The sequence below is a fragment of the Dermacentor variabilis genome, chromosome 5, assembly GCF_050947875.1.
Source record: "Dermacentor variabilis isolate Ectoservices chromosome 5, ASM5094787v1, whole genome shotgun sequence".
NCBI lineage: Eukaryota > Metazoa > Arthropoda > Arachnida > Ixodida > Ixodidae > Dermacentor > Dermacentor variabilis.
Window position 1 is genome coordinate 161,728,257 of NC_134572.1, and position 13,459 is coordinate 161,741,715.

Below are 13,459 nucleotides of genomic sequence, written 5' to 3' on the forward strand. Positions count from 1 at the left end.
TCAAGAGCCACGCCAGGAAAACGATGTCACTCTCAGCTTTGAGGACGTTATATATTGCTTTACACTTTTCTTTTTCGCACATAACTTGAACGCTTCGTGAGCTTCGCAGGGAAATAAATTGCTTGAAGTTACGCGTACCGCTAAAGAAGTATTGCCAGGCCATTCTTGTTAAAACTGTCAAGCTGTAATAAGTTCTGCGATACTGATTTCGTGTTTCCTTGAAACAGTTGAACGTACCTATACAAAGAGAGGGAGAGCGTTTGCGCCCGTTGGGCGGACACTGACAAGCATATAATCAAACGGAGCTGATCGATATGAAAGAAAAGCCTGTCATAACACCGCATTTTGCTGGCAATAACTGATGAGGCTGTATGATAAGGAGGCTGAGAAAGATGACGCAAGACGACGCAGGGAAGTGATGGAGAGGAAAATGACAGGCTTGGCCACAACGGATATATAGTGTGGCTTTAGATCAAACAGAATCAGGTGATATTTCATAGTACAGTGAAGACTGGGATAAAGGAACATGTCAAGTGGGGCTGGCCACGTAATTCAAGGAATGAACAGCTGGGCTACGAGCAATAATGCGCACCAGGGAAACTGCAGTCGAGCGCTGGCTGTGGTGACCTCACCATGGAGTTCGATAGACGCGCCAACAAGGGATGGGTAAGGCCTTCGCAGTAGATTGAGATCGCGACGATGATTACTTATGAACTGAGCCAAAATAAAAAGAAAGAGAGACATGATTTGGCGATTGTGCGCCACAGCTATCGGGACGGTAAACACCAACATCCTTATCGAAAATAAAAAGAACTCTTCGCCACGTAAATCCAAATTCGAGTAATTCCAGATAATTTAGGGAACGTACGAGTCTTTATGTTCGCCTTTTCACGTAACATAAGCGGAACATTTAACCAAAAGTAGTGCACCTCATGCGATCGAGAGTACGCAGTCATCTCGAGTTACTCCAGCTACTTTTTGATGTGCGGTTATCGTTATAAGATTACCTGCATGGGCTGAATTGTGTATATATACATATATATATATATATATATATATATATATATATATACAGGCACGTACCCAGGAGGGGCGGGGACCCCCCCCCCCCGAAATTAAGCAGCATACCCCCCCCCCCCCCATCCGCCCACGTCACCACTCCTCACACACATTCCTAATTCCTAAAGCGCCGACAAATCAATCTACTCGGCGGTCAACATTTTGCTGCCTTTTACAGCGAAAACAGTGTATGACTAACTTCCGTAGCTTCTTTCGGTGTCCGTTAACAGAATAAAATCATCATGTGGGTCGATCCTGGTGATAGTGCAAAAAGGGTCCAAGATCAATGGCACATACCCCTGTGGACTCGGGAACCTGTAACGCGCCCTTCGGAATCTTCGGGATGGGCCCACGTATGGGGAGCGCTTAACGCCTGCTTCACCTCCGGCGCGCGTGGCGGGCCCGGCATTGCAATATCTTCGTGATCGGCCTACGTATGGGGAGTTCTTATAATGCCTGCTTCATATCCGCAGGGGGTCGGCCCGGTGTTGCACTATCTTGGGGAGCGGCCCACGTAGGGGAAGTGCTTAACGCCTGCTTAACCTTTGCCACGGGTCGGCGCGATATTGCACAACCTTCAGGCCGACCCGCAGCGGATGTGAAACACTTTGCTTTTCGTTTGAGAGCTTTGACTGCCAGCTTTCGCTGCCATTCCATCTTCACAGAGTAGAATAGCTGTCAATTTTTTTCACTCCTTCTGGATGGCGGTAGTTATCGGCATCTTCTGTCAAGGCCAGTTTTCTCATCGATTCAATGCCCGCGCGATTAACTCAAGTTCAATTCAGTTGTCACCATCTATTGCAGCAGGCAGGGCGTAGTTTATTGTTTTAATTATAGTATTTCATTTATAATGCCTAACACAATTTTTATTTCACCATCTATTCAACGATCACGCACAACGCTGTTGCTTCGCTAGTTCAACCTTCTTTGTTTAGACTGATCCAGGGGCCAGGAAAGGGATTCGGTTCATAGTCAGCTGGTCTGTATGCTTGTGGAACGAGTTGTGACAGGAGAAAACAATTGCGTTTAACTTTTCCTTTTGCTTCATTATTTCCTCGAGTGACGGCTCGGCGACGGCAGATCCTCGGAACCATATATCCGCGATATGCGTTAGATAAGGTGGAAAACAAAATATTGCGAAACAGCGTCCAACTTCAGACATTGCAATAACCGTTCAAACAATAAGCAATATGACTGTCACCTGTTACCTCGTCTGGTTCTTCCCTAATTGTACAGAACTTTTCGAGCGAAATTCGCAACTGGGAACAAGAGTCGGAAGGAGATGAGAACATTTCACAGGCGTATCTGTGAGATACACGTTATTTCAATTCTCTTTTGCGGGTTTACTGGTGTTTACGGCGAATGGTGGGATTATTCACATTTGTACTACTAAAAGTACCCTCCCCCTCATTTGCATAGAAAAGTTACTTTGGCTTGGGCCCCGCCCCGACAAAAGATCCTGCGTAACGTGCCTGTATATATATATATATATATATATATATATATATTGGTATAAGTTGGTATATGTTGTGCTGGAATATCTGCAGGGCGTGCTCAGAAACAGCCAATCGAGAGTCTTCGATGACTTTATCTCTTACGTTATTATTTTTTTAATTTTCCCGGTTCTGAATAAACTTCACTAAATGTATTTAAAAAAATTATGTTCCTGCACGCTTGCGCATCTGGATTTCAGTGCTTCCAGTCGGTCTGCCCCACCGTTCTGGCCAGATGTGGAAACAGAATTCGCTGAGCTTAAGCGGAAAACGAAACTTACGGATTTTTAATCGCTTCTAGGCATTCAAACTTTTCCAAAGCCTCGAAAATTGCGTTTCGATATTCACTCGTTTTCAATGATATTAAGAATAAACACAACTGTTTATCAGGAGCGATATAAGCCGCGCCGTCATTAAAGCGATCAGCTCTAAACGTTTTAACAACTTTCTTTAGAAGTGACACTGTATCGCTGTATTAAGACTTTGTTATGTCCTTGTCCTTTACTGAAAGAGATATTGTATCTGTGTATGAAAATTTTCCATGTGCGCGTGCGCTTATTTATTTATTTTACGTTACTCGAATTGAGTCGATTGACTGAGTTGCGTTTAACTGCAGAAAGGGTTGCTGCTTTTTTTTTTTTTCGATATTCACTGTTTAAGAAAGCTTCCGAATAGGCCTCATCGTCGGAACGTTCTTTACACGACCTCATATTATCGACATTTGATCAACGAAGGATTCATTATTTGGGGAGAAACGGGCGACCCAATCGATGCCTTCGTTTCCAATTTCACCCGAATAAATCACTCACTGCGCCGCCATTCGCTAACTCACGGAGCACGATACGCACGCCCCGCTTCCAGCGACAGTTCTTCCGGTGGTATGGCAGGACATCGCGCACTGTTTTCTCTGCAGCACAGTGCTCGGTGATCTTAGCGATTACAGGCCCGGCGAGGCTATACTTGAGCCGTGACTTATCCGATCAAGCTGAGCCTTTAAGCCGGCGGTCTGAGGCACATTCTTCCACGATCGGCGCGAATGGCATCCGTACATCCCTGCGAACCAGCTGCGTTAGGGAGACACTGGCATAAAGCAACGTGATGTGCATATAAGAACGGGGGTGGGGGGGAGAAGCCAACCGAAAGAAAAGGCCTGGCCTCTAACTATAGCGCACGCTCAACGAAGTGCGGCGACGTTCGGCTGCTAACTAATCAGACGCAGGGGAGGGATCGATCAGCGGCAACGCTCTTATCGTCGGTCAAGGCAAACAAACCGAAGACCGGCGATCCCAGCCGGGAGCTCCGAGCAAGGCATGCGGAAGAAGGTCGACGTTGCAGCGCCGATATCGGACGGACCCGCTCGGCTATCGCGACTATATATACTAGAGAGAGAGCTCAAATCAGCAGCGGTTCACCGTTCGGTATACATAGGCGCACACGCACGGGTTGCGCGGCTCGGGCGCAGAATCGGATGCGCGCAACGAGTTCGCTTGGGTCACTCGAAACTGCACCGGTTGCACACCCGCACCCGGTGGCCGAGGCATGCAGGGCCGTGGTATTGTGGCAAATTAAGCGTTCAACACTGCAGTGCATGCTTAAAAAAAATATATATACACAATAAAGGTGGCGCGAAGTGAAAATTACGCGAACGAGTGCGAGTCGGTCCCGAAGGTAAAAGTTTCGCAGCACCGGAAGTCGGCTACCAAGCCGCGTGTCGGAGTGAAGCATGCTGAGATCTCTCACCTTCGCACTGGCACCACACAACATATCGGAGTGTCGCTGCTCTATACAAACGCGTTCCACGGCGACCGATGCAAAGAAGACGCGATCGATGTTCGGTGATGACGCTCGTCCGCTGTCTGACGACCTCCTTCTCTATACTCAAAGTGGGTCTCAAACTTTGTAGGATCCGGGGATGCGCGGGATCCGATAAAAAGCACAACATTTCCTCCGCCTCGGGCAGACAGCCTGGATTTTAGGTTTGCAATCAGCATGCATGCACTAGTGTACACGACGAACATGGTGTTGTACAGTTTTACATGTTGCAGCTCTTTCTTTCTTTTTTTCTTTCTTTCTTCTTTTCTATCTTTCTTTTTTTTCTTTATTTATTTCCAATTCCATGTTTCCTTTATTTGTTTCCAGCCTGAAACTGGGCTCCGAAATTCGGCTTGTTCGCGATACCCGCATTCAGGAAAATTTTCACACCGACTATACACGTTCGTTCCGTTCATTTATTGCTCATTCATTATTTCCGTTCGTTGCGTTCATTATTTAATTACACATTTATTGCTGTATATAGACATAGTTCAACGTTTGCTTTTGCTGTATGCCGTGTACAAGGGGGACTTAGGATTCCTTCAAGCGAATTTGCTGTTTTTCGCCAAGGCCATCTCCCAACTTCCTGATGCAAAGAAACAAACAAACCGTTGAGCGGCTTACTGCAGCCCCCACGCAAGTTCGACGACCAAGCGATCCTGGCAGGCGACCAGCGGTCACCTGGACTGAGGTGCCCCCATACAGCGCGCACTTCTTTTCTAATAACTGAAGTTTACTACTACTACTACTACTACTACTACTACTACTACTACTACTACTACTACTAACTGATTCTAGGCAACAAGCGCAGGCGTGTGCTCTTGTGCCGCGCGGAAAGCAATGCAGCACGCCGCGTATCGCATGCGAGCGTTCTCACCTCACGTAAGTCTAAACGGAGGCGCCTCGTCCTCCATGAGCAGTTGGCGCGTCATCCGCTCCATACTCGGTCCTGGAAAAGTGGAACGGAACAACGAATGAGATCGCGGTTACCAAACGCTCTCGGCTTTACGAAGTTAACCGCAACATTTTGCTGGCTTGCGAAATGCGGGGTGGCAAGCACTGCGTACACACAGAACTAAAGCAAACGGCTCATCAAACATTTGTAAAGCAGTAATATCTTTCCACATCCTGTACGCAAACCGTCATGCAAATTTCTCGTGCTTGCCAGACGAGCGCTAACTATACCGACCGCGATGAAGTATATCAGGATACCCGTGCGTGCAAAACGTCGTTTCAATATAACCGTGCTTCATATATAACATGGCCAGACGGCCAGCGATCTAAGTCTTCGAGAGCGTGTCACCCACTACTACAATGACGACCCGTATAAGGTGACATGGCCAATCAGGCTGATATGCGATGGAGTCAGCTGACGGAAAGACAGGCTTAATTATCGGAGAACGCCAGCAAAGGCCTCCGTCCTTGCAGTGGGCATAAAATAGGCTGACGATGATGGCGATTATAATCACTTCCTTGCTACTCGCGTCGGCGCCCATATCGCTACGCTCCACCATACAAACGTGCAAAGTTTGCAAGCGCAAAGCGCAGCCAGGCGCTTTCAACGTTTTTTCGGTCCATTCGGCAGGTATAAATAGAGCAAGAGGTAAAAACTGAGACGTTTTGTTCTCGGAATCGTTCACGGTCCAATGCGGGGCGACAGCAGACTCGCAAGTCGCGCGTCCACTACAATGAGCACGCCGCCTCGGCGCGATTTGCTCGACTTTGCTTCTCGGCACAGCGTTGTTTGTCTCTGCGCGGAATATAGCCGCTCCCCGGTAGCGTGCGTCGTCCGCGAGCGAGTCATTTGTTTACCTAATGGGCAAAGTCGTGAGTAGGACTGATTGCTAGCGCGATCATCGGAGCGGAGAAGCCAGTGGACCGAGCGAACGAAGTCTCCATTACACGCTCCCGAGCAACGAACGGACCGCACGCGAGCTCCGTGTCCCCCCACGGGCGACGCCTTATTTAGGGCTGCGCCCGCGGATACACAGAGGCAGGGAATTAAGACGGGAGCGGCAAGAAGGACTGCCGGGATTAAAGTTAATCAGCCTGACGTATATACATAGGGTGCGCGCAGAGATATCTATCTCTACCTCAAGAAGACCGACTTCAAGGCGCGGCCGCCCTTTTACTAAGCTTCAACATTTCGCTCGAAATGGGTCGGCCCACTGGAAACTATGTTTGCAAAGCCAGTACCTAAAATGGTGCGCACTTACAGACACCACCATGACGTCAGCGGCCGTAAGAAGCCGATTGCTCAGCCGAGCCAAAGCCGATCGTCTGCCGGTCCCTCGGCTTCCCTCGCGGTTCCTCACCGGCTTTTAGCAGCGGTTGATGTTTTATCCGATGTATCGATATATGATTGCCTGCGAACACGAATTATGACCGACTGTTGCTTAATCTTTCAAATTCACGTATCGCCTTCTTCTGCTTATTCTCTCTCTCTCTTCAGGAAACAAAGTGGAGACGTCAAAGAAAGAATTACGCGGTTCCCACGCACTGTGGAAGCCAGTGGGCGCGAAGCTTGTTCGATGTTTTGTGTTAATGCTAAATATGTGACGTTATGCCAATTTCGACTACAGAATATCCGTCACCGACCCTTCCTCGACAACACCATTTCCGGGATCGGCTCAGTCTATACAGGCACGACGAATAACCCGGCTACGCCAAATCTCGGGATAGGCAAACAAAGCTTCAGTTTAATAGATTCGAGCTCTTGGCGCGAATTATTAGGTGAGCGCTATAGCCATGTATAATCGTCATAACTGCGGAAATGTAACCGATTTAGGGTGTTGGCGCTCTCATGCATAGGTGATCCATTGTCTCACGAAACAAGCACATATATTTGCTATAAGTATAAGCGCTCCAGTTAGTAACAGGTTTAGCGACCTTCTGTTTTGAGAACTAAGCGTTCTTATCTACGCTGACACAGAGCAACGCACCGACCTACCCGTCAGGTATAACAACGTCCTTCTCAAAATAGAAGTTTCTCATTACTATCCTCGGTCAAGCGCCTTTATCAAGCTGTTTGCGGCTAGCAAAGGAGTGACATTCACATTCGGCGATATATTCAAAATTTCTTGCGCGTCATCGCATTTAGAACGCACAAAAATAACTTGCGTGTCCTCGCATCACATACACACACCGTCGCTAAACGGGACATAATGCCACCGCCGAGACGATACGAACGGAGCCCTAAAATTTGTCCCATGGTTAAGCTTAACCGACGTCATACGCTGAAAGAGAGGCGTACCGCGCGTTCACGCTGAAGCGTCCAGCTTATACTGCAGTGTACCGAGAGTTCGAGAACTAGAACGGCTTAACGGCAGCAGCAAAGACGAGAATAGAACATTGCGCCTCTGTCAGCCGCACCTTGCCGACAGCCAATTTTCGTCGGGAGACCAGTGATTTATGGATTCCGTAATGTCTTCAAAATATACCCACCGCCAGCCCGCAGTGTCTGGCTCGAATTCACCGTCTACGATGTTATAATCTCGTCAGGAGGCGACGAGATCCCATCTTTGGACGCTAGAGCTGTTCTGCTTCGGGGGATAACCATGCTTGCACACACGAGCACGAATTGTCGTATCGCATTTCGAAACCTTTTTGATCTCCCGCTTAGTATGTTTGCGGTCGCACGTGTTTACTTTGACGCCCCCCTCCCCTATGTCTCCTCGGACCTTTAAGGTATTGAAATAAACAAAGAAATAATGATAAGCAAGTGAGATAACACGGAAGGCCATACAACGGTCATCGAGAACATCCTCTCATGTGCACCAACGTTATTTATCTACGCTTACTCAGCTCCCACCGTCATCGAGCGTACGTAGGAGTAACCTTGACCATTTCTCTTTCTTGTTTGTTTGTATGCGCGCGTGATGGGATAGGGGACACACCTTCGAGTCGCATGTGACGTTCCCGTATACAGCGACTTCACGCACGAGTGCCTTGGGCTCTACCAGTTCAGCAGATCGCGAACGCCTTCTGCGGCGCCGCAGGCACATGCAGAGCACGCGGTGGTTCGGCAGGCACGGAATCCTTTCCTACGCTCGCAGAGCAGAGACACCGCCACTTAGCCAAGATGGATCGTTCTTGACGACGTATACCGCCGCTCTCCACTCCCCACTCGCCTTTTTTTTTTTTTTTCTTTTTTTTCTTCTTTTTTTTTTTTTCATGCCGCGAGTGCGCGCACTAAACGGAGAACGGGCCAGCCCGAAGCGACCGACCATGGGAAGACCGCTATCAGGAGCGCTCAAGTTTTGGGCGGCACCGGAGTCCGAGTGTCTCGGCTATGTCGTCGCAGCGTGAGCAATCCGAAACTTCATGCGTAACGCCTTCTCATTGCAGGGCACGAGTCCGCAGAGGCGCGTCCTATCTTATCGTGCCTTTGGGATGCGGTTCTCCACTCGAGCCGGACTAGCGGTGACAGAAGCCTCACGGAACGAGCATCAAAGTTGCTTCCTCATTGATAAGCTGAAGTGGTGAAGCAGGCACGTGCGACAGCCGGACAGTGAATGAACGAACGAACATTTAGTCAGTTATGCAGGGCAGCACAAGTACCACAAGTAGCGGACACCATCCAGCTATACCAGCGCACACGCAACGTAGCATTTGTTTCTTCGGCACCATCTCATCAGGCTACGGACTTGATATGAGGGCGGAAACGTTATCCCCAACGACAGATTGCAGCCGCGCACGCACGCACGCACATACACCAGACGTCAGACAGAAGAAAGAGCAAGGTCCGAAGTCGCCCACTAGCTGCACCTGATTCTCCGCGCTTGCCTCATCGCAATGACAGCTCGGACATAACTTCACGGGAAACATTCCCTGTCAAACCCGCGGCATTACAAAACGAGCAAATAGCAGCGCCCTTGAAAGTGACCCAGTACGTAGGCAACAGATTCGTCACCAGGTGCTGCGTCGGTCTCGTCTGGCTGAGAGTGCAGACCCCGAACGTACGTCAAGCTTTTTGCACTCGAAATACGTACACTCTACACGTTCTAAGAGTAAAAAAAGACGCGTGTTCCCAACCCACGAACACGTGTCCTCGATGTAGTGCTTCCTGGTCTTGCACGTGACCACAGCCACCAGCGGAACCACAGCACCCGAAGCTTCGCCCGGGTTCTCTCCCGGAACAGCGCGCGAGCGCTCCACCTAAGCGTCGCCTAATGAGCGATGCTCCCGTGCACCGCGAATCGTTGAGATGTTTGACCCAGCGTCATCATGGCCAGGGCTCATTTAACGACTTAATGTCTTAAGCTACCAGGCGCCTCGCCCGAGGCGCTCGCGCTGCTGCAAACAAGACCGGCCATTCCTACAGGTTTCAACTTCGGGCCCCCGATTACACACACACACACACACACACACACACACACACACACACACACACACACACACACACACACACACACACACACACACACACACACACACGCACACACACACACACGCGCGCAACACACAGTGTCGGTCGCCGCAACGACGTCGAGACCTGCTCGATACCGGGGCACGGTCGTTGTCAATTGTAAACGGCGCAAATGCTCGAATACCTGAATACCTGAACAGGTAGCGCCATTAGGCGCGTGAGGACGAGCGACTGGAAGACGAAAGAAAACAAAAGTACGAAAATTATACGGGACAACCACAAACGACTGCCACTTTGTAGCGGCTCTTTAGTGGGCGTGGAAAGCAAACAAGACAATAGCAAGTTCTCAACGATGCGCGCCATTAACAACCAGTTATCGCTAGAGCGAACTTGTCCCCTGTGCTTCCTCTTTCACCCTGCTTGTTTTTGCCTCGTCATGTCGCGTTCGTCGGGCATCCTCGCAAGCTCGTTAAGGACGAGCTGACTACGTGCACGCTCTTGTTATACAAATGACTGTGCCCTGCTTTCAGACGATCGCTGACGGTACGCAGACAACGCCATCGCTTGCGCGACTGCTGATTACCCGAGACTCTACACATTCTTACCAGGACGTAAGAGCGTCAAAGCTCTAACGTGAGTCGCGATTTGCTTGCAAACCATTCTCTCTTTGTCTCTAACATTTACCCGGGACACGCTCATAAGATTAGAAGGTTTCTCGCCGCTCATTATCCTAACGTTACACTGCCTTCTGTAAGAGCGAACTATACTACGCGGCTCTGTTAAGAGGAAGCTTTAGCTCGGGTGCTCCTATCTAAATACACGTAAAAGGTGAATTCCTTTTTATCGGGAACCACTGCACCAAATTTGACCAGGTTTGTAGCATTTAAAAGAAAAACTTAAGATCTAGTGACTTTTGGCTTCGAATTTCCGATTTAGGTCGTCATTTTTTTATTAAAGATTGGCGAAAATTGAAAATTTTCTGAAAACGAAACTGTCCAAGTTTACAACGCTGTAACTCAGCAAGGAAAAATGCCGCTGCTGCCACGAGATGCCTCACACGTTACCCTTCCTGCTGAGCAGCTGTGCGGAAACCGCACGGCGTGGTGCACACATACGCTGGTGTGAGCGGAACGGACCGTAAACGTCGATGCAAATCTATCTTTTTTTTTTTTTTTGAGGGGGGGGGGGGTGAGGTCGCTGACGAACGCCGATGGGTTTCCTTTGGATCTCATTTCGTGCGCACCATGGTACATCGACCCCCCCCCCCCCGTCCCCCGGCGGTGCTCCTTACCCCGCCAGCTATATATGAGATGCCTTCGGCGTTGCAAGGCACCTTGCAATCGCTTTCAATGATTATTCGCCTTCGGGCGAAATTACGATTTTTTTTCACTTTCTGCCTCCCTATATTTTTTTTTTCTTTTCGCGCGATCATACATACGACACACAAGAGGCTCCAGGCAAAGTGGCCCGAACCAGCGCAGGCGCTAAGTATAAGCTGATATCACAAGCAAAACCGGCGCGGCCGGCGCGAATCCGTATGTGACCAAGCAGTTCAGACCTTGCGAGCGGTATGCACTGATCCCGACCTGACCGAGACCTCGTGTATATCACAGGTGATTATCCAGTGCACTCGCTGTGTCGAAAGCAGATAGCGACTTACACAGAGTACAGCGACGTTGCAGCGTTAAACACTATCGGGCGCATACACTGCTGGGAGCTGATTACGTAAGTGGTGGTAAGAAACAGACAGAAAAAACGCATTATTATTATTATTATTATTATTATTATTATTATTATTATTATTATTATTATTATTATTATTATTATCGTCGTTGTTAACTTGTGTGCATTCATACTGAAGAAGAACAAGCCGTCTAGACTTTTCAGTTCATGGGCGTGGTTAAACTGCACGTTGCTAAAGTGCGCGCTGAAACACTCGCAAATAAAAATTAGAAAAAAAAAACGATGACAGCTGCCCGATCGACGGCGAAGAACAATAGAATCCCCCTCCAAATGTTTTGCAGCCACTCCAATAGCGCTATCATCTGGTGCCCGCCCCGACTACAGGTCACTTGCGGACCTCAATCATGGGAGCTAGAGTATCGCAGTCTCCCACAGCCCGCGGTGTTTAGTGCGACTTTTCACAGCACCATTCACCATGTATTGACGTCCGTGCCAATCACGAAGGGCAAAACGATCGAAAAAATTAAACGCATCGATACAGAATGTGCTTGCTGGATCCAATGCCAGGGACAGTGCAGTTTTAGTTCCGCTATATCCACGTGATAAAAAAAAACATTGTGCCGAAACCATCCACGACGGTAGTCAATGTAAGCGAATAGCCGGAACTACACCACAGGGAGCAACCGGAGAGCAACTGATACCCCGGGGAGCACTGATACCACGGGTACCGTACGGTGGTACCACCGGGAGAAAATCTATTTTTCGAAACAGGCTATAGAAACATACCTACCGCATACAAAAAAGTGGTGGCAACTCGGCAAAGAAGGCTTGGTCTTTAAAAACAAATTACGTGGTTTCACGTGCCAAAAACGCGATGCGATAATGAGGCACGCATTAGTGGAAGACTGCGGAATAGTGTTGACCACCTGGATTTCTTCAACGTGCACCTAAACCTAATTACAGAGCGCTTTTGCATTTCGCTCCCATCGAATTGCGGACCGCGGCGCGGCAGCGATCGAACCCGCAACCTCAGCCATAGCCGCTGCATGGGCTACCGCGGCGGGTATCACGTGATCCCGTCGAAACGCCCAAGAGCCGCAAGCGGCAGCGCGGGAAGGAGCAGGCACTCTCACGGCTCGATCATTATCAGTCGATAACTCTGCTGTGCCGCCTATACGGCCGCGAACTGCGCTCGGCGCTAAAACAAGGCGTGTGTTTGTGACGCGTCCTGCCGCACCTCTTTGTCCACCTGCTCTGTCACTTAAACATACGCCGGAGAACTAAGTGCGTCTGAAGAAGCCAACCGCGTAAAAGTGCTCCGAATTCCTTCCGTATACGTCTGGCTCGCCGGGCTTCCATAGCTGCAGCCTCTCGAACCGGTGAAATCGCCTCATCTCGGACGACCTGCGCGAAATGCCGAGCACGACGACAGGCAGCGTACTTTCGAGGTGCAGTTTACGCGCCCACTTGGCACTTAGCGCGCACTCGAGACAGCAATAAAGCGAGGGAAAAAGAAACAACGCCCATACCTGAAGCTGCGCTTATATATATCTATATACACATATCGTGGGGTAGCTTTTACCACGTACTAGTCAGCCGCCCCTTAAGAACATTTAATGACGGAGAAATAAGAGTCATTACCTTATTTTCCAAGCCCATTTATGCCTTACTTCTTTTTCCATCTTCACACATCTTGAGCACGATGTCTTACGTAACACGCTAATTATTGTTTTCGTACGTATCTATTTCCTTCAGCATCGACGTTCTTTTTTTTTTTTTTTGCAGACGTCACGTGTCGTTTCTGTTTAGCCGACTGCACTTAATTTACCCAAATTATGTTGACGTCTACCTCTGTTGACCATTATGAGCTGCAGCTATTTTTCATTTGCTATTAGTGTGTGCGTGCGTACGTGTTCGCGTAATTGCAGTAACAATGCAGGTACAGCGCCCTGATACCAACTCCGATTATCCGGAGGGATGGTATGACAAATGAAGGCACGTTATACCATAACATAAGGCCTAGTACAAAGCTCATACGGTCGTC

At 49.0% G+C, this 13,459-nt stretch overlaps 1 protein-coding gene across 1 annotated transcript in view; it reads right to left on the minus strand.

The window, feature by feature from the left end:
• The window catches only part of Vang (Strabismus domain-containing protein Vang), a 214,983-nt gene that overhangs the window by 88,059 nt on the left and 113,465 nt on the right, over positions 1–13,459 (minus strand). The window contains exon 2 of the mRNA XM_075693698.1: positions 5,242–5,313. The gene's annotated coding sequence lies outside the window, so the exon portion shown is untranslated. The remainder of the gene's footprint in view (positions 1–5,241; positions 5,314–13,459) is intronic.